Consider the following 20,852-nt stretch of genomic DNA (forward strand, 5'->3'; position numbering starts at 1 on the left):
GAACATACTGTATATTCACGGTGAAGCTCTTAGCAAGCTTAAGATTTAATCTTAAAGAAAAATCTTTTTAAAGATTTTAATCTTAAATATAGGCTTTAGCAACTTGAAAACATATGTTTTGAAAATAAAATTATAAAACTTAAGTTAGTCATAATGGATAGCTGACTTGAGCTCACTTTCAGTTCACAGTCCACAGCCATCAATGCATGATTCTGCAGAATACTGAAGGCTCTTCAGGAATCTACTGCTGTTTATTATAATATAAAGAATAACGATCAAGTCTTGGGCCCTGCTGTTCATTCTACCAGATTTTAAATGGTATACACTCCAAGTGTCTGCTCTCCTAAAAGGAGAGAACACCAACACAGTTCTCTACACAATGATCAGAGTTTGCTATGGCTGAATGAATTTTTACTTTTCTGAAACCAGTACATCTCCACTTTGCTCACCCAAATGCTAAAAGCATAGCTATATATTGAAAACTGCTCCTTTGATTTGAGGAAATTAGCTATTCAATTTCTTTTGCTAGATCCTTTTCCGGATCATTAAAATTATCAAGTGTGGTTCAACTGAGAGGCAAATAAGAATCTTTTATGGGACTACTCCAATAATAGATTACATAGGATATTAAAAAAAATTCCCAAATGTTCTTTGTTGAGTCAGATGGTAAAACCATTCAATGTAAGTTGCAATGCCTCCATTTGTAATATTTAAACATCTGAACAGTGATTGACAGAACTTCTTTAGTGATGTAATCATTTCATCAAGAGTCTTGTTCTGAAGTGTAATAGGAATAGAGAGAGACCTTAGTTTGCATATATTTGGCCCCTACATAGTTGATAAAACCACACTTCAATACACATTTTCTATATTGTTTTACTGCAAAATAAAATGAATGTCTCACAGCACGTGAATCCCAAGAAGAGCTATTTAGAACATCAAAATTTTCAGTAGGCCCCAGCACAGACATTTGAAGTCTGCTCAAGTTTTGTTGTGGAGATTGGATTCAATTGTTTGCCAAGACTATTTGAAATGAATTTATACTGCCAGCTGCTTTCCAGCTTTTATTGCCAAATAAAACAGTTTACCTTATTATAACTAAAAATTGACATAAATAACCTCCCTTTCTCCTGTAGCCTACCAAATAGGGAAGCAACAAAAGCGGAACAAGTTAAAACAAAAAGTCAAAGGATAAGAAAAGCTAAAGATCGTGACACTGCAAAATTTGGGGTGCCAAAAACGATAATCATTTCGGAGAATGAGGCCAAACTCAATGGATATTTTATTCACACAATATTGTCTCATTTATTTCTGCTCTATTTACACAGAAACTCAATCAAGTTAAAGTCATAGCTCAAGGATGTCTACCCAGTGATATGTATAACCTTTGAGGAAGCTGAATTGGTCCATCAAGGAAAGATGAGTTCACTGTCTCTTAAAAGAAAAATGTAGTCTGTCCCTTCCTTCCTTCCTTCCTTCCTTTCTTTTTTTCTTTCTCTCTCTCTCTCTCTCTCTTTCTTTCAACTCTGATCCAATCTGGCTCTCAGTTTTGCAGAATGAGAGCTAAATTTTGTCCATCTGAGTACCAGAGGTGAACTGACGATCAACTGAGCTTGCAAGATGGTGGTCTCAAACTAGAACACTTACATATGCAAGACTAGCTTATCTTCAGAAGCCAAATTACATGGGAAATAAAATCATAATCATAATGTTAATTTATTACTTAATAATTATTAATAGCTGTTACAGGGACAAAAACTTTTTTAAATGTTAATTCTCTTTCTATTGGAGCAATTACATTGGAAGTAAATTAATTATTAGAAGGTTGACTATTAATTATTTGTATTGTTTAGGGTATAGCCTAATATACTACATCACAGAGAACCTGTCAAAAATCCAGAAACAGTAAAAACCAAAACCGGATCAGTAAAACAGTATTAAATGAGAGTTTAATATGCTCAAAAGAACAGTTCATGAATTGGGAGCCTTCCAAAGCTGAAGTGAAGTTCAAAGGCATGACATTACAGGATGGCTTATAAAGTAAAAATGAGGAGTTTTTTAACCTTTACAATGACTGGTTATTACAATGTGGGTTCCAGATGGTGGGATATTGGTTAAAAGTAATTATTTTCCATCATTTTAGGAAGATGACTTAAGTATCTTTTATGATTATCAGAGGCGTTTATAAGAAATAACCTTAGTTTCATATTTATTCATGAAATAAGTTAGTTTTAGTTTTATTTACACAGCTTAAATGGTTTTGACTGCTTGGGGGATTTTCAAATCTGGTCTCCACTTTACCAAATCCCCGAATACCATGGCCTTCACATAACAGTCCAGTACCAGACAGACTACCCTGCTCCAGGAGGCCATTTAGGGACCCAGATTCTGCTGTGGTGGCATTCTATTATCCCTCAGGACTTCGCTTGTCCATCTGGTTTGAGCTATCTCACAACCATTGACATCCTCCAACCTAAGGCAAGGGAGCAAGAAAAAAGATGGGTGGGGTGGGGTAGGCTAAGGGACCAAGATGCATCTTTATTTCAAAGCTGTGATCAGGAATTTCACATTATACTCTGCTCACAGTCCATTGCCCTGAACACTGTAACATGAGTTAGTTGCAAGAGAAGCTGGAAAATGTAGTCTAAGGAAGGAGACCATGTGTCCTGCTAAAAACTCAGCTGTAGAGCAGAAGTGATCAGTTCTATTACTCAAAGGATAGTTTCTGCCAGAGTATGGTACCTGAACAAAGTTTGCTAAATCCTCAATAGAAGCAAGCTATCCTAAGCCATTCCAACTACGGACGTTAAATATTCAGTCTCCTTCCTTCCTTACTGACCTATGATGCCTCCTTTGACATGAAATGGGCATTTTGTGTGTGTGTGTGTGTGTGTGTGTGTGTGTGTGTGTGGGTGTGTGTGTGTATCAACAGCTATAAGTGTTCCTATCTTTTGAGTTTATTATGAGGATAAATCCTCAAGTTTTAGCTTTTTTTTCTCTAGAAAGTTTCCCAGGCAACTTCCAAGTTCCTTATAGCATCACATATACTTCTTTCATCGTACAGTTGTCATGAACCCTTAAAATTGCTTGCTTATTTATCAGCCTCTATTATTACACTACCAAGCCCTGTGAGAACAGGCACTTAAGTTTTCTGGTTTACTTTTATACCCTAACTCAGTACTTGACCCATTACATAAACTCAAGTATTAGTTAACTGACAAAAGTACCAGGCTGGTGCACTGACCTAGTTTATGGGACGAAGGAGGCACATTCCTGAGCAGCAGAGGCAGCAGAAGGGCCCTGAGATGTACAGAAAAGAGAATAGGAGGCTGAAAGTTCTTCAGAGAGCAAAAAACATCCACTTCACAAGCTTGGCCAGAAGCTCCATGAATGTGGGTAAATAAAACTAAGGAAGAGAACATTCAAGATGATTAGAATGAGGAAAATTAGGAAAGAGTTTAGTAAACAACTGCAACCAGTTTGTGTACTTGTTTTATTGATTCTAGAGCTTGAGGGTAGTTTCATCCCTTCCATCATCACACAAGGAGATTCTGGGTTGAGGTGAGCCCACTCTTTTTCTAGGAAGAGCTTTGCAATTTTTTCCTTGTGTTTATGAATTACACATGATGAATCTCAGGAGGGCCTCAGATCATCTGTGTGTCACTTGGCACACTAGTTTTGCACCCTCAAAGGGTGCAAAATATCACTATCAGGTATTTTAGGAATATATCACTATGAGTTGTGTTCATAACCACACAGGAGACACATTATCATGGACCCTGGCTGACATGGCTGCAGCTCGGCATCTGGGCATCAGGTATAAAACAAGTGATATGATACCTGTGTGGGTATCACAAGGTTGTTCAGTATTTTTAAGGGAGTTCCCATTGTGGTGCAGTGGAAATGAATCCGATGAGTATCCATGAGGATGCAGGTTCAATCCCTGGCCTTGCTCAATGGGTCAGGGATCCGGCATTGCCGTGAGGTATGGTGAAGTTTGCAGACTTGGCTGGGATCCCATGTTGCTGTGCCTGTGGTGTAGGCTTGCAGCTATAGCTCTGATTCGACCCCTAGCCTGGAACTTCCATATGCCATGGGTGTGGCCCTAAAAACAAAAAAACAAAACAAAACAAAAACAACAAAAAACAATTCCTTGTATATCAGAGATCTTGGTTGAAAGCTCCTATAAACACATTTTCCTATCTCCTTCTCTAATATCAAATAGAATGTTAAGTTTTAAATAGGATAATATAATAGTTTTATCCTATCCTCTCAGAAACTCCATGTGGGAAGAAATTAAGAGGGAGGCAGAATTTAGTGAAACATATGGGAATTTTTACCACCCTCAGAGCTGCCTAAAATGAGAGTAAGCTAAATGCTTCTCCAATACTGAGATTCACTTCAATTTTAGACAAAGAGGAAAGGCTGGATCCTAGTTTTCAGCAGTGATTTGGCATAGAGAGGACGTGATGACCTCCAAGTTCTATTCTGGTCATAAAATTCTATGATGTAACTTTTCCTTGATGACTCAGAGGAACATGATGAATGTGATTGACTGCACTGCACAATGATGCAGTGAGGTCCTCAGGGTCTTTGAGGTCTTCAGGGTCTTTGAGGTGAGCTCGGCTGCATTTTCCTATAATACCTTACTCCAGGCTTCAGTGCTTTTGCTCTTAGTTTGTATCCTTCTGTCCCCAGCTGCATCCATCCCCCTGCCCAGATGGATCATTCAACACACTGCATACTGACTCATCATCTAGACTGAAATCTTTGGTGGACAAGAAGTAAACTTACTTTGGGTGTACAGGACGGGGCTTTGGCCTAAGAATTCCACCCAGTAAATATTTGGTGAGTGAATGATAAGTGATTTCTTAAGAGAGAATGCTATTCTTTATTTAACACTGCTTAGAAAGGATCCCTGCCCCATGCATTCACCCCAAATCCAAGCCACACTGACCTTTTGCTCTTCTCTGAGCAAAACACCTTGTGCTTGATTCTCCCTGTGGCTCAAAATTTCCCTGTCTTCCCAATGCCTGCTCATCAGTTAAGCTCCCATTCAAATATCACCTCCTGTGTGAAGCCTTCCTTGGGCATAGCTAACTACTTTTCTTACGCTCTCTTAGAATTTTATGCATACTTTATTATATAACTTTAATATTTTATCATAGCTGTTTGTTTTTGCTTATTTCTCCAGTTAACTCTGAGCTTCTAGGGGACATAGTATCCTACCCCCAGTGCAATGCCTGGCATCTCATAGGTGCTCAGCAGATGCTGGGTGGCTGGGTAACTAAATGAGGCAAATTACCATGTCCCCTTCTGACAGAGAAAAGCCCATGGCTTTAAGGCATTTATCTCAGGAGGCATTTTTGCTTGCTTTCTAATTCCCTATTTTTGTTCTAGGTCTAAAAATCTGATGTTTGAATTAATGGTTCACGCTGTACTACAGTCAGGTTTATTGGAGGTTCACATACACAAACCCTTGAGCACACCTATTAAATTTTAAATCTTTTATATTTTAACACATTTTAAGGAAACATTTTTCTATCACTTTAAGAGTCCTACTTCTAGGAGATAAATGTGTTGTAAAAAAGCCATTCCATTAATACTTTTAAAATGACCACGGAATTGTGTAAGTTATGGTCTACAGAGAACTTCATGCTCCAAATTTGAAAGAATGTGCAACTAAAAGAGATTTATCCATGGTGGAATAAGTTATTGGAATTATTAATATATAAGTACAATAGATGTGGGCCACCACATGCGTGTGCAATCAGGGATGAACGTACTGCTTCTTCCTATCACCCTTGTCATCACATCTTTTCAAATATTCTGTTCAAAGAACAGTATCTCAGTTACTGAAAAACACACCAGTTTAATTGTGTGTACTCCTTTACTGCAAGAAAATTGTAGAAAGTGAGCTTGAAGCCCAAACCTTAAAAAAAAAAAAAAGGAAAGAAATTAGTTCTGTTAATTAATGGCATCTGTTTTCACATAATAAATTTGACTCTCAGACTCTACCATTTTCCTGCCTTAGTGATTCATTTCTGGGAATTTATGAGATCATTTTTGGCACTTAAAATATTGCTGGCAATTCTCTCTTGGTAGGTAGGAGGAGCAGGTATAGATAGTTTTTCACCAGCATCACGCCCACCCTTGCTCACCCCTGCATTACCTCTACAGTTTTCCTGATCCGAAGAGTTCTGCCCAGTGGACCTTATCATATTTGAGGACACCAGTGACTGACTGGTGAGTCCATGTCACTAAGACCAATGGAGGAATTTTGCAGGAAAACAGATATTTCTACTTCTTCTCAATTACATGAGCTACGCATTCCTAACCACGGATTTCCAGTAACACAAAACATTTCCAAGTATGTCAGAGAATGTTTTAAAAAAATTTTTTGAATTCAGTCTGCATTTCTTAAATTGAACTTGTAGAGCACTATTTAGCAAAGAGAATAGTCCTCATCTTTGGATGAAAACAATATAACCCTAAGGATATATAATATACTTGTAAAGCAACAATACATTTTATATAGGAAAGATAATTTCTTACCAACTGGCTTTTCACAGGTTTTTCTCATTATGACTAACTTACCTGGGGTTGGTCCACAGATCTACCCATAAAAAAGTTTTTAACATGTAAGTTTACATGAAATACCAATATGTTGTATTAAGACCTAAGTACTGCAAAGATTATGATTCCCTTACACATGATTCAAGATTATCACTGACTTTTTTAAATGACACAAAGTGCGTCTACATGCAACAATTAAAATAACCCTTTACCTTTTCTGACTGCAAATGTTTTAGATAAATATCGAAAATGAAGATGAATTCTTTTCATTTCTTGTGCCATAGCTGTGCTGGTGCCTTTGGTGGGAACCTAATCAGCCTACTGCATGATCAAGTGCTGAGCACTCATACATAACAACGCTTTAGAAAAAAAATGGATCCTCAATTCCACATTGAGATTCCTGGTGCATATCTAGTTCACAGTGTGTGACAAGTTCTGTTCCAGACTCATATCCTCAGCACTTAAATTCAGTGACCATGCAAGATTGCACATTGGGTGAAGGGTGTCACACTTAGGTCCTTTACCCTAGAAACACCAAACAAAAAGTTGCGGGGTGTCTGTTGCAGACATCCACTGGACTAATGGTCAGTAAACCTTGCCCACTAATTCTCTGCGTGATTTTAAATAAGTCTCTAAACTTCTTTATCAGGTCAGACAAAACTGCAGCATCTCTAAGAGCCCTTACCACTCTTCCATAAGCATGTTTCCTATTTCTTGGCTGAGCAAACAGAGTTTTCTTGGATCATTAAGCAGTCCATAGGCAGTAAGTCTAAAATGGAGCAGAAATGACTGAACAGTCAAAGCGTGGACCCCATTAGTGAGTCTTTGAAAGCAGAGGAAATCATAATCTATAACCACAGAGCCACCTGCAGATGTCAAATTGCTATTTTCCTATTTAATAATTTCCACATGTAAAGTCTTATCAGGATTCTAAATATCTAGTAGTAGTATAATGAGGCAGTATTATTCAAAACCGATTTAAGCAAATAGTCCTAATACTCCAAACTTTACTGATAGAGTTATTCCACAGACCAGCAGAAGTCAGTCTGGTGACTGCCTATATCCACTCTAAAAAAACTTCCATTATGAGAGTCACTGCACAACTCTACTATAATCAAAGTGACGTGTACACATTAGAAGGTATATTCCAAAATCTCTATTATAATTTCATCATCTTCTATGAATCACAAAATCTTACTGAAATTTAAACCAAGTTTAGGCATGAGAATGACTTGCTTTTCTGATGAAATATTATCTCTGCATTAAAATGGGAGCTAACATTTATTGTACATTTCTTTTTATTATTATTATTTTCTTCCTATGGTTGCCCCTGTGACATATGGAAGTTCCCAGGCTAGGGGATGAATTGGAGTTGCAGCTGCAGGTCTACACCACAGCCACAGCAATGCTAGATCTAAGCCTCAACTATAACCTAAACCACAGCTTGCGGCAACGCCGGGTACTTAACCCACTGAGCAAGGCCAGGGATTGAACTCACATCCTCACAGACACTATGTCAGGTTATTAACCCTCTGAGCCACAATGGGAACTCCTGAATATTTCTTTTGTATTGGTTTTATGTCAGCCAGAACTTAGTGAACTTAATGAGACCATCAGGCATTACTATTACTTCTAATTTATACATGAGTATTTGAGACACTTATTATAGAACAAATATCCAGCAAATGACAGAATCAGGATTTTACTCAGGTCCATGTGATGAAATAGAATTATCCAAGAGAGGGACTAAATGCTGGTCTTTTTCTATAGTTCAAGATTCTTCAACTCAATTCTTGGTCTGCCCACTGATGCTCCATAGCAATCAGACACCACAGCCTTCAGAACCTTGAAGACTTGTCCTCAACCTATAGATTTGTGATGCCACTCCACTAAATGACTGGGACTCATTGACTAGTGCAGGCCGACTGATAATCTGTTTCCATTCTCTCTCACTTTGAGGGATAGAAATCAGTAACATTTGTTCTACATCTTCAGAAAGGCTATGAAAAGTTGAGATTCTTTCATCCTCACAGATTCATGAGAAATCCCTGTCATTTCAGGAGGTTTCCATTAGAGTGGAAATTGGTGTCTCCTTTTTGTTGGGGAACTTCTGGTATGTCTGATTCTTAGGACAAGAAGGATCAGTCCAAAGGGGATTTTTGTTAAGAGTTACAAAACATATGACCCGGTTTTGAGGCCAGTCTGTGTGATTGAGTCATGAGGTTGGCAATATATCAGCCAAGGTGAGACTTCAAATTGGTGGAAGTAAATCTGAGGGTTAGCACTGCATGGAGACCTCTGGCATTGTCGACTGTCACTTTGTCTTTTTAAATAATGCCAAAACGGTTCATATATTTATAATATTTAGTTCAACTTATCTAAGTAAACAGAAACAAAAGTTTAACAATGCAAATCTTTAGCTTTAGTTATCTTAAAAAATCTCCAAGCACACATTTTCTTATTTAATGGTGAGACATATGAGTCACCAAGTACAAAATTAGTCATGACTGAAAGACTAGCTTTGAATAATTATATTCATGACAAAAATAATATTACCATAATATAAATCTGCTCAATAAAGGGCATGTACTCACATAATTTTATGGAGCAAAGAAATCACTGGTGCAGTAGATGTTTCTCAGCTACTCCTCCAGAATAGGGATATTATTTTTCTTAAATAACTTGAACATAGAAAAATTCATAGCTAATGACAGCCTTTCACTTTTCATTTTGATTCCCAGAGAAAAATCTCTCCACATATATTACTTATTTTACATTAGACATTCAGAAGCATTTTTACCTAACATAAGCTGTGTGTGGTTAATAGAAATAACTGCCAAGCTCAGATTAATATTAGTGTTTGATATGATTTTCTCTGTTTATGTTTAAAAGTCATATTAATTTTCAGTGAAATGTTATGCAGTCACATCATTCTTCTTATCTGCAATGGGTTCATGTAGTAAAGTCTAAGCTACTAATACTAACAGCTTTGCCAATTCCCAGGGTTAAATGGAATACAATACAACGTATGCAGGATTTGAAAACACACAAAAGCACTTACACATAGTGGTGTGATTTTAGAATCAGAGAAACCTATATTAACATCTTTAGACACCACTAAGTCCCTGCAAGAGGCCAGGGAACCTAGCAGTTGCTATAAAATATAAACACTGGTCCATACATCTCTAGAGCATAGAGTGTGGTTACCTATCAGTGAGGTCACCAGAGCGTCCTCTTGCTTAAAATGCTTTTGATGCCACCAGTTTTCAGGGGACACTTTTTATTCTTTATCAAGTCATTCTTTTATTGGTCTTCTAACTTCTGAGTCAATGTTTTCATACCAACAATATAGTGATATTTATGAAATATGAACAATGTGTCTCTTTTGCTTTAAAATCCATTCACCTACCTATTTATTCTTTATTATATTGTTTCAGGTCATTTCAATGGTTTGATTTATAATTCAGCTTTATATCTTGTTATTATTTAATATCTTGTATGATTCAAAGGGCAGTCAATACAGGTCATAAATTATAAGTAGAAAATGAAAAGTTAAAGAGAAATTTTCCATTCTTTATAATTTAAAGAAATGTTATATTGGATGGTAAGGCCTGAAACTGCATTAATCATTTTGTGGTCTGTCCAAGTTTTTGGATTTGGACATAATTATCTGAAATTAAATAAACTCATGCCAGCAACATAATTTTTTAAACCTCTCACACATCATACACAAGTAGTTCTGGTTTTATCATATTATAAAAAGTTCAAATATAATGAGATATTCTTACAGTAGTGCAGACATGGACACAGATGCTTAATGTTCATTTGATTATCCACCCATTAGTTTGTTACTGGAGAAACCTGTGCCGGATTCTCTAGTATGATCTTTATTCTCTCTTTTAGTATTGAGAGGTCCAGTCCTACCATATAACCTAGACTTAATCTAAAGGGAGCCAAGACCCTAGATTTCCATAATTACTAATGGGAAATGTATGCTTTAGATTCCAATATATGTCATGCAATGCAAACTTAGAAGACAATACACTGGAATACACTAGAAACTGTTTTGAACTCTGATATTACTTTTTTAATCTAAGGAAAAATAACCTTTAGAATACAATATACCTGAGCAGTCAGGTTCTCACACCCTCAGTGTATTTAAAACATGCATAAAAATGAGCTTATTCTGCTTTTCCTTCCCCCCCCCAAAAAAAAATCTATTTTACTATAAACTGAAAAAATATGCAGACTTTAAGCAATCTAGTTATTTTACTCTGGAAAGTCTTACAAAGCTCAGAAACAAGAGCATATTCCCCAGAGCAGAGTTTAGTTTCCTCCTACACTGCTGGTATCAAGAGGGGGTACAGTGAAATTTTTTTCTTTATATATTTTCTCATTTCTTATTTTAGCCTTTTATTTTTTGTCTAAAGAAAACCCTTTAACATTGCTCATAAAGCCAGTTAAGTGGTGATGAATTCTTTCAGTGTTTTTTTGGCTGGAAAAATTTATGTCTCTTTTAATTTTGAAAGATGACCTTGCCAGGTAGAATATCCTTGGCTGTAGGTATTTTTCTGTCAGCACTTGAAATGCATCATGCTGCTCTAGCCTGCAAAGTTTCTTCTAAAAAATCAACTGATAGCCTTATGGGGGTTCCTTTGTATGGGACTCTTGTTTTTCTCTTGCTACGTTTAAAATTCTCTTTATGTTTAACTTTGGCCATTTTAATTATAATATGTCATGGGATAGGTCACTTTGGGTTTATCTTGTTTGGGAGTGTCTGTGATTTCTGGACCTGGATCTTCAGGTTGGGTAAATTTTCAGCCATTGTTTCATCAAATATGTTTTCTGCCCCCTTTTTCCCCATCTCTTTCTCTCTTCTCCTTCTGGAAACCCAGTAATGCAAAAGTTAGCATATTGTCTCAGAGGACCCTTAACTATCTTCATTTTCAATTTTTTTTTCTGCTCTCACTGATTTCCCCTATTCTGTCTTCTGTGTCATTTATGCATTCTTCTGAATCACCTAACTTGCTATTAATTCCTTCTAGTGTACTTTTCATTGTAGTTATTTTATTCTTCAGCTCTGATTGGTTCTTTTTTATATTTTTCCAATTCTTTATTGACATTATCAGTGTATTCCTCTATTCCCAAGTTCAGTGAGCATTTTTACGGCATTTTTAAAACTAGAACAAATAATCCTAAAATTTGCATGGAACCACAAAATACCCCAAATAGCCAAAGCAATATTGAGAAGGAAGAATAAAGCTGAAGATATCACACTCCTTGACTTCAGACTATATTACAAAGCTTTAGTACTCAAAACGTTTTGGTACTGGCACAAAAATAGACAACAGGTCAATAGAACAGAATAGACAGCCCAGAAATAAACCCACACACCAATAGCCAATTAATCTACATCAAAAGAGTCAAGAATATACAATGGAGAAAGGACAGTCTCTTCAGTAAGTGGTGCTGGGAAAACTGCACAGCTGCATGTAAAAGAATGAAACTAGACCATTTTCTTATACCACATACAAAAATAAACTTAAAATGTATTAAAGACATAAATGTAAGGCCTGAAATTATAAAAACCCCCAGAAGAAAATATAGGCAGTACGCTCTTTGGCATATTTTTTTGGCTCTGTCTCCTCACACAAGGGTAACAAAAGCAAAAATAAACAAATGGAACTATATCAAACTATAAAGCTTTTTCACATTGAAGGAAGTCATCAATGAAACAAAAAGGCAGCCTATGGGTGGGAGAAGATATTGCAAACAATTTATCTGGAAGGTATTAATATCCAAAATAAAGAACTCACATAACTCAGTTTTAAAAATCCAAATAAAAAATGGGCAGGGGATGTGAATAGCCATTTCTCCAAGGAAGACCTATAGAAGGACAACAGACATATGAAAAGGTGCTCAACATCACTAATCATGAGGGAACTTCAAAGTAAAACGGTGAGATATGACCTCATACATCTCTGAATGGCTATAGTCAAAAAGACAAGAATTGTGTTTGTGAGGACATGGAGAAAAGGGAACACTTGTGCACTGTTGGGGGGGACTGTCAAATGGTGCAGGCACTATGGAAAAGAGCATAGAGTTTCCTCAAAAAATTAAAAAATAGAACTAGAATACAAGCCAGCAATTCCACTTCTGGGTATTTAATCAAAGACAATAAAAACATTAATTCAAAAAAGATATATGCACTCCAATATCCATAGCAGCATTATGTACAATATCCAAGATATGGAAGCAACATAAAGGTTCACTGACATAAATTGGATAAATAAGATGGATACATCAATGGAATATTACAACGGACTATTAATCATGAAATAGAATGAAATCTTGCCATTTGTGACAACATGGATGGATCTGAAAGGTTATTATGCTCAGTGAAATAAGTCAGACACAGAAAGACAAATATTATATACTTTCATTTATATGTGGAATCTAAAAAGCAAATCAAGGGAACAAATATAACAAAACAGACTCAACAGACACAGAGAACAAACTGGTGGTTACCAGAGAGGAAAGGGGTGGGAGAGTGGTTAACTAGGTGAAAGTGATTAAGAAGTACAAACTACCAGTTATACAATGTGTAAGTTATAGAGAAGTAATGTGCATCACAGGGAATACACACTATTTTAAAATAACTCTGTATGGTGTGTAATCTACAAGAGTATCTAATCACTATGTTGTATCACATTGTAAATCAAGTATATTTCAATTTTTTTTTTTTTAAAGAGTCAGTACAAGTAGGGCACTATTATGGAAGTCTGCCTTCCCTCTTTGTACTCTTTTTTTCTTCCTCAGCAGTGTCGCTCACAGCTCTTGCTTCAAAAATTGTTCTAGTATAAAATTACATAGGTTCGGATGTAAACAGCTCACTAAGGAGCTTAAATATCTTGAATTTTCCAGAGATGTGCTCTTTAGTAAGAAAATAAAAATCTTAAATTCAACCAGCGCTTCTCAACATAGTATATACTCTCAGATACAACTGCAATTTTTTTTGAGAAATGCATATTCCTAAATACTACTTACTCGTGCAGAGTCTGATTCAGCAGATCTCAGGTGGGGTCAAGGAACCCAGGTGACTCTGAAAATTAACCACACTTGGAAAACACCAACCTAAAGAATGATTCTTTAATTGCAGATTTCAGGCATCAATGAGTAAGTCAAAGGTTCTTTCTGACAAGGCTACCCTAGGGTTGTGGTGATGGTTTTAAAATTGTTTACTCCAGGGAATCAGAGAACTAGACTTTGGTAGTTTTGCAATTTCAGTGTAAAATAATTGCAATTGATCAACTTTAAGATCTGGCTTTCAATTTCCTACTTTAGCCAGCTTTATAATTAACAAATAATAAATGATGGACCTCTCACAGAGAACTAGTATTTCCTGCCCCTCAAAATTGAATATAATGACAAACAATAAAACAACTTCTATTTAAGACCATTGTACATATCAGTCAGAACCTAGCCCCTAGTGTTTCACCAGATCTTTAAAAAAGGAATCTGTGCTGGAAGTCAGCATCTTAATTTTCAAAGTGGAGAATAAAGATGGAAAGGAAAATGATGATTATGGAAGCAAATTGAGTGTGACATGGGAATGATGTACAGTTTCTTGGGAAATAATGGTTGGGAAGGATTATAAATAGAGAATTTGGGCTTATTTTTTCTGTTCTGAGATTTGGAACACTGAATTTAACCTTTACGTCATGAACTGTAGGTAACAGAGTAACTTTCCATTCAATATTCATCAAATATTAAATGAGTTTGACCTTGTATGACACTCAGCGAGATATGGTTAAGAGGGCTGTTCCACTTTGCATTTGCAATTTCGAGAACTTCAAAGAAATAAGTGGTAAAGGAAATCCAAAAATGCCATGTCATCTTTTTGTGACTACGTATTCTGAGTAATTTAGAATTAGAAATTATGTCACATTCAACTCTCCCCTAAGGGAACCAGCCTAGTAAGACTGAGTGGTTTTGTTATCCATTATTATTGTTGTTTCATGAGCATAAACTTCATCAAAAGAGTGGGAATAAAATAACATTCAGACTGTTTTTTATGTAACCAAAGACATACGAGTTCTGAAGTGGCTGCAAATTAACTTTGTGAGCTTGGGCGAGTTGGCTTCACCTCTGTAGACTGCAGCTTCCTCATCTGTAAAATGAGGGAGTCAGGCTAGACCACTGTTAGTGTCCTCTCTAGCTGGAACATGGTGTGAAGGAGTGGCTCGACCTGACTCCTGGTACAGGCAGGAGGATCAGCAGTGAGGGCTGTTGGTAGAAGTTGTATGGGGAACTATTCACATATCTTAAGACAAATGCACTATCTCACCTAAATAGGTCACATTTTACAAAAGTTGTAGCTTGCATGGTAAATGCTTCCTAGCACTTTACCTACTCATTTGCTCATTTAATCCTCAGAGCAAAACTATAAAGTACATGCTCTAAACATTGTCATTTCCATTGTACAGATAAGGACTTTGAAACACAGAGAGGTTAAGTAATAAGCCCTGAGTCACCCAGCTAGTCACTGGCAGAGCCAAGATGTGGATCCAGACTGCCAGGTCCAGAGAACCTGCATGCTTCACCGTTGTGCTCTATCACTTCTCTGCTGTGCTGTGTGAGGAAATTGTGTAGATCTCGTTGCTAAAGCTGTGTTGGGACTGGTTGAGACAATGATGTGGGGTCAATGACTTCAAGAAGTTAAATTAGGGTTGCTGATCTGATCTGGGGAAGCAGAAGTGCAACATCTGACAGGAAACCAAAATGGCAGTTACTCCAGGCACAGCCACACTGATGCCAAGCAGCTGTCGGGGGCCCTTTCAAGGCTGAGGACAATGAGGAGATGACCCCAATATCCAATGTGATTTTATTTTTTAAATTTATTGCTTTTTAGGGCCACACTCACAGCATATGGTAGTTCTCAGACGAGAGGTCGAATCAGATCTACAGCTGCCAGCCTACACCACAACCACAACAATGCGGGATCCAAGCCTCATCTGCAACCTACACCATAATTCAGAGCAACGCCGAATACTTAACCCACTGAGTGAGGCTGTGGATGAAACCCACATCCTCATAGATCCTAGTCAGGTTCATTACCATTGAACCATGATGGGAACTCCCAACATTTTTTTTTTTTTTTTTTAGGAATGACTTGAATTTTACTAAATGCTTTTTTTGGGTACTTATTAATATCATGGTATCTTTCTTTTTATTCTCTTACTTTAATATTAATATTTTATGAACATTCTATTATTATATTCATACTTACATTTCATAACAGACCATGTTGCACTATTTAAAAATATACACTAAGGAGTATTACTACAATTTTGTAAATACAAAAAAATTAATCTAGTCTTACCAAATGAAATTGCGCTAAGCTATAATAGAGCAGAAACCACAGAGGTAATTTTGGAATCATATGTAAAAGAAATACTGGTATATGCCACTTTGTTTGTCAAAGTCTCATTTCTTAATAAATTATTTCCCTAATCACTAAAAATATTTAGATCCACAAAACAAAATAAAATGAAGTACGCTAGCTCTATGAGAATTTTGCTCTTAGGAGATTCTTAACTCACAGAACATCAACTCTCTCTGCATAGGAAAATTCAAAAAAATTTTGAAAAGGGATAGCTCCTAAGTATAAAGGCTCATCCATCATTTTTAAAGAGAGGTTAGACTAAAGGGAAAAAACAAACTTCCCCTCAGGTCAAAGGTATGTTTTCTTGTGATATTAATGCTTTTCCTGAAGATCTTCTTTGCTCCTAGAAAATAGATGAAAGAAACACTAAAGCAATTGGTTCAAAACAAGAACAGGATTCTTTTCTGGACACAGGAGGCAGCAGAAGGTGAGCACTTGCTTTCTTTCTGGAAGATTGAGTGATTTTTAAGGATTTAGAAATTGGAAAGCTTCCTCTGAGAACTCCACACCTGGATGTGAGACAGGCTATGCCTCCTTCACAAGGAGAACAGGAGAGCATTCAGCCAGTTCTGCCACTAACTACCCAAGCATCTTTAGGCAAGTCACCTAACCTCTCAAAAGCCTCACTTACTTTATCCTTAAAATGGAGACAATAACTCCTTTAAGGGTGAAGTAAACAATATACAGTACTTAGGGAGTTCCCGTCGTGGCACAGTGGTTAACGAATCCGACTAGGAACCATGAGGTTGCAGGTTCGGTCCCTGCCCTGGCTCAGTGGGTTGACCATCCGGCGTTGCCGTGAGCTGTGGTGTAGGTTGCAGACGCAGCTCGGATCCTGCATTGCTGTGGCTCTGGCGTAGGCCGGTGGCTACAGCTCCGATTCAACCCCTAGCCTGGGAACCTCCATATGCCGCGAGAGCGGCCCAAAGAAATAGCAAAAAGACAAACAAAAACAAAACAAAAAACAAAAAACAAACAAACAAAAAACAATATACAGTACTTAGATTAGTGTCTGGTATAGAATAAACTCTGTAAACATTAGCTAAATACATATACATACATATATATATATATATATATCCATCCACACAGGTATACATTAAGAAATATTTTCAGAGCTTCGAGAAACAACCACAAATGCCTCGCTGAGTCCTCTGGTTCAAGGACACAAGAAAGAAGTGCCTGAAACACAAAATGGATTGTAAATCCAACTAATCCGACTAATCCAGCCACAATGGGACAAGCAGAGTTGTACTAAAACCATCAAAGCCAAGGGGATGATAATTCCTGTTATGAAAACTTACCAAAGGGCATGTTTTCCCCAGTGAACATGTACCTTTTATAGCACAAAGATCTTGCTCATAGGAGGATCTGACTTCTTTCTGGCTTAGAAACTAATTACAAATATTTGCAATAACAAAGACACATAGAAAGGGAGAGGAAAATAATGCAAATATTCTTCCCCCACCAAAATTTAAACTATAATATATTTTTAAATGTTTTTTCTTCTTTTTTAGGGCTGCATGTATGGTACATGGAAATTCCCAAGCCAGGGGTCGAATCAGAGCTGCAGCTGCCGGCCTGCACCACAGCCATAGCAAGGCAGGATCCAAGCCTCATCTGCGACCTACACGACAACTCACAGCAATGCCGGATCCTTAACCCACTGAGCGACACCAGATACTGGTCAGGTTTGCTACTGCTGAGCCACAACAGGAACGCCTACACTTTAATATATTTTAAATTAACATTTAAGCAATGATCAAATTAAGTGTCAATTGATGAAATTAAATATTATTACTAAGTAAGTATTGGTAAAATTAAATACTGATTTAAAATGATCCCCAAATTAATTTCACTGAAGCACAATAAAATCGAAAAGCATAAACACTATACTGGGAAGAAGTGGGCTTTATTCTTGGCTTCACCTTTCTGAGTCTGTGGAACACTTCAGTGATACTTATTAAACCAGCTGTGAGACCTCCAGAAAGTCACCATTTTGTTAGGTCTACTTCATTCCGACCTGCGAGAAGTGGGCAGATGAGGCTAAAAGCTCCTGGGCAGCTCTAAAATTCTCCAGTTCCAAATTGTGCCAGGGTGGGTCACATAGCCCAGCTGCAAGTGGAAAGTTCCTCTTGAAGTTTTGTGAGCCAGCAGACTAGATTCTAAGACAGCCAGAATGAGCCCTGAGGAAATGAGCCAGCTCTGAGCTCCCCCTGGCCATGTTCCCTGCACCTTGGTTTGCTCAGATGACCAAATTCTTGTCCAAGGCTCCTGTGAGTCTTTTCATTTCCACACTGGTGGCCCAAAGCCCTTGCCTTTGAAAAAAATGCAGTTAGGTGGCATTTGGAACTGCCAAATTAGAATAAAAAATGAATATTAAGAACTAGTATCTGTGAATTTCTCTTAACAGATGTATAACTAGATTTAAAGGGTCTTACACATTTAGAATGAATGCTAAGTCACCTGACCATCTGGATCTAGGTCAAGTACACAGAAGGCTGCTCCACACCTGTGCACAGGGAGAGTTTTTATTAACATCCTGCTGGGCAGGCGCATGCACAAACAGATACTGTGACTGGTCCAAGGTCAAAAGCCAAAGAGATTTGAAAAACACTTGGACTGTGAGAACAACCAAATAAAACCTGTTTCTGATGAAAATTATGTCTGCAAAGTAACAGGGTGAGGTAAAGAAAAGCTAAATGGCTGAAGTAGGTAAGTACATAGATTAGATTTCAATAAAGAAAGCCTTTAGCTTAAGACTTACAAGCATAACTATGTGAAGGTTTAGCTGTCCTTTTGAAAATCCATCTCCCTTCAGGATTGCTGGTGAGAGATGACTGAAAATTTTCTGATCCCTGATATGAACAGATATCACTGCTGTCATCATCACCTGATTCCATTTTTGCCAGTTGGCCTTTGGAACATGTCTGTTTGCCTGGAAAATGTAGCCTGTAATATATATATAAATAAAATATACTTGTGCTTCAGAGATAACTTATAGCTCTAAGTTGATTACCTTTCCTTAATTAAATATAGATTTCTATGGCTCTCAGGTGTCTGAAATAAATCTGATAAAAACTGGATTCCCACCCCCTGTGCCAGGCTGAGAATAGGACTGTTTTGCCTTGCTTATTAATAGGGCAAGTACTTGCATGGTGATCTACACTAGCTCATGCTCTGTCCATAAACAGGGATGCCCCCACGTTCACCAGTTTCCCCCACTTGCTCATTAATTCCTTTAACTAGAAGGATGGCTTAAATTCAGGTATCATTGGGAGAGATGATGTGTTCACTGGAATTCAAAGGTTCAAAGGACCAGCGAACTAATGCCCTCTTCCCTACTTCACAGACAAGATTTTAACCTTTTCTTAAATATTTCCGTATCATACGGGGTGGGGGTGGGGGGGTGGGGAGAGGAGGCAACTTCCCAGAATACTAGAAATGAGTCAGATGCATATTTGACTTCTCGATATGCCAGAGCCCATGAGGTAGGTGGGGGAATGTGTCTCCTGCCGCTGTCTCAGCCCTTACACCTGCTGGAAACACAGGTTCCCATCAGCTTCTGGGCTATGGTCCAACAGAACAACTACTATTTATACAATCACCTGCTAATGTCAGGCATTGTTTTTTCAGTGTTGCTCATATACTGTCTCATTTAATCTTTAGGATACCTCTGCAGGGAAGGCATAAAGGAATACTCCCTATTTTATTAATGAGAAGAATGAGGCCACCTTGGTCTGGAGCCTCCGAGAACAGATGCCTGACTGGGATTAAAACTGCAAGAATCTTACTGGGGACAATGCCTGCATGAGAAGAAGTAGGAAAAGTGCTGGGAGGTTGGAAGAGCCATCGGACCACTGAGTCAAGTCTGCCCCTGGGTAAGCAGAGATGCAGAAAGGATCCCAGAGCACCATGGAGTCCAAGGAAGGTTCCCCAATGTCTTCAGGGTGTCCCTGAGCTAAGGATGGTCAGTCAGAGGCTTCTTGAGCCAAGGTTACCACCTAGGGATGGGTCTGCCTTAATAGCTTTGTGATGGGTTTCAGAAGCTAGAACCCTGAGTCAATGATTCTCCCTGAGGTAGGACATCCACCAGACTTTTTCTCAGGGCTGCCCAATAGGTCAGTCAGCTTAATTTGCGCCAGATCTCACAGGTAACCAGTGGCAGAGGAATAAGACCTGCCAAACCAAGTCCTATCTCCACACATCCAGACATGCATGATTAGAAACCTGGAGGTGCCCCACACAGGCACAGGCCCCTTCCACGTTCTGCCTCTCACTCTAGACTCCCCAGCCCACAAAGACAGGCAGGCATCATGAACTGCGGCACCCTGGAGGGCAGGGGAGATGCCCTGTCAGAAGCATTGCCTTGCTACCCTGTGCACTGCTCTCCCACTGCTTTGATAATTTGTTATAAAACAAACAAAGTCACCCGGGGAATTGCTGCCAGTGGATAATGGCCTCCTGCTTTGCAATTAAGCGCTGACATTCAGCTGTGCCTCGCCAGCCACAGTATACGGCTGCTTCCTGTCCCAATGTTCTCACCCACAAGCGTTTTCTGCTAATCAAATTTATTGTCCTATACAGCAAATCTTGACATTCATTTCCTTTCCAGCCTGGTGGTGAAGATTTAGAGAACATAATTTTTAAACTACCTGTTCTTTTCAGTCTGGCATTCGTATGGCTCAGAAAGAAACACAAACGGATTTAAATAAAGCACAAAAGCTCCAAAAGTTTATGTTGGTAAGAAATACCGGTTGTCAGTGGGATTCAGTAGCAAGACAACATTTTCAAGTGGATAAGGAAGTAGAGGCTTGTGAAAGTCCCTTTC

This window comes from Phacochoerus africanus, chromosome 9, assembly GCF_016906955.1.
Source record: "Phacochoerus africanus isolate WHEZ1 chromosome 9, ROS_Pafr_v1, whole genome shotgun sequence".
Taxonomy (NCBI): domain Eukaryota; kingdom Metazoa; phylum Chordata; class Mammalia; order Artiodactyla; family Suidae; genus Phacochoerus; species Phacochoerus africanus.